Raw genomic sequence first — 1,951 nt, forward strand, 5'->3', positions numbered from 1 at the left:
GTCAGTTTGGACCCTACAGTAAGAATTAAACTTACCTCTGTTACCTATGAACCTATGATTACCTATGATGTTAATGAAATCAGAAACTTTTTGACAAGTACACAAGCAAACCAAGATTATATAAAATTAGAAACAACTTTGAGTTTTTTCAAGTCTATTGATAATATTCATAAAAACTATGATAAAATTTTCATAATTAATTCTGAATTGAATGACAAGTGGATGAGAGCACGCTAGTTAGCTATAGTATACGAAAAAAACCGTAATTCTATGACTTTACTTGCCCGGCCGTCTAGATGAAAAACGATGCGAACTATCCAAAGACATAATTTTTAAAAAAACACTGATAATTCAAAAATTATTATTTTATCAATATATATTTTTTTAAACTACAGAAAAATAATTTTTAAATAAATAACTACGATTGTTACATAATAATTTTGCAGCAGATATGTTGAAACGTTACTTTGAAAAAGCATTATTAATTGTTCGGAGATCTATCGAAGAAAAAAATGAATAAAATGAAGTAAAATACATAAATAAATATAAGTACTTCATAAATTGACATAATGTTTTAATCAAAAACGTCATTTTCATTTTGCATACATTAAATTTTTTCTATTGAAGTAGGTGTAAACGTTTTGTTTTTAATCTAGACGGCCGGGCAAGTAAAGTCATAGAATTACGGTTTTTTTCATATACTATAGCTAACTAGCGTGCTCTCATCCACTTATCATTCAATTCAGAATTAATTATGAAAATTTTATCATAGTTTTTATGAATATTATCAATAGACTTGAAAAAACTCATAAAGTTGTTTCTAATTTTATATAATATCTTGGTTTGCTTGTGTACTTGTCAAAAAGTTTCTGATTTCATTAACATCATAGGTAATCATAGGTTCATAGGTAAACATAGGTAAGTTTAATTCTTACTGTAGGATCCAAACTGACATACTTGCTTCTAATAATCTTTTTGAAAAAAAGAATTACCACTAAAGGATTATTTAAAATCTCAGTTGTTTCTAATTTTATATAATATCTTGGTTTGCTTGTGTACTTGTCAAAAAGTTTCTGATTTCATTAACATCATAGGTAATCATAGGTTCATAGGTAAACATAGGTAAGTTTAATTCTTACTGTAGGATCCAAACTGACATACTTGCTTCTAATAATCTTTTTGAAAAAAAGAATTACCACTAAAGGATTATTTAAAATCTCAGTTGTTTCTAATTTTATATAATATCTTGGTTTGCTTGTGTACTTGTCAAAAAGTTTCTGATTTCATTAACATCATAGGTAATCATAGGTTCATAGGTAAACATAGGTAAGTTTAATTCTTACTGTAGGGTCCAAACTGACATACTTGCTTCTAATAATCTTTTTGAAAAAAAGAATTACCACTAAAGGATTATTTAAAATCTCAGTTGTTTCTAATTTTATATAATATCTTGGTTTGCTTGTGTACTTGTCAAAAAGTTTCTGATTTCATTAATATCATAGGTAATCATAGGTTCATAGGTAAACATAGGTAAGTTAATTATTTTACTCTAAAACTGTATAAAATTGAAGATGCGCTCGCGCGGAGCAATAGTCGCAAAGCGGAGAAAAGTCTGGAAAAATATTGCGCTTGTGCATTTTGACAGATTTTTGTCTTCTCTTTTCAATAGTGGTATCATCGAAATGCATAAGCGCAATATTTTTCCAGACCCACATGCACCGGACACGAGTAAAAAATTAAAATATGGCCCGTGCCAGCGCAGCTTCAATTTTATACAGTTATTGGAATAATTATGTGTTTCCGATTTTTTTGATATTCACAAATTTTTTTACCTTTGTTTCGAGCAGAAGCTTCAAAGCTTTGCAACTCATTTTCAAATTCAAATAATTTTTCTTCGGAACTCAGACTATATTTTGGTTGACTTTTGAATATAACACTTTATTTTAATTTA

The sequence above is a fragment of the Trichogramma pretiosum genome, unplaced genomic scaffold (assembly GCF_000599845.2).
Source record: "Trichogramma pretiosum strain Unisexual culture from Peru unplaced genomic scaffold, Tpre_2.0 scaffold165, whole genome shotgun sequence".
NCBI classification, from domain to species: Eukaryota; Metazoa; Arthropoda; class Insecta; order Hymenoptera; family Trichogrammatidae; genus Trichogramma; species Trichogramma pretiosum.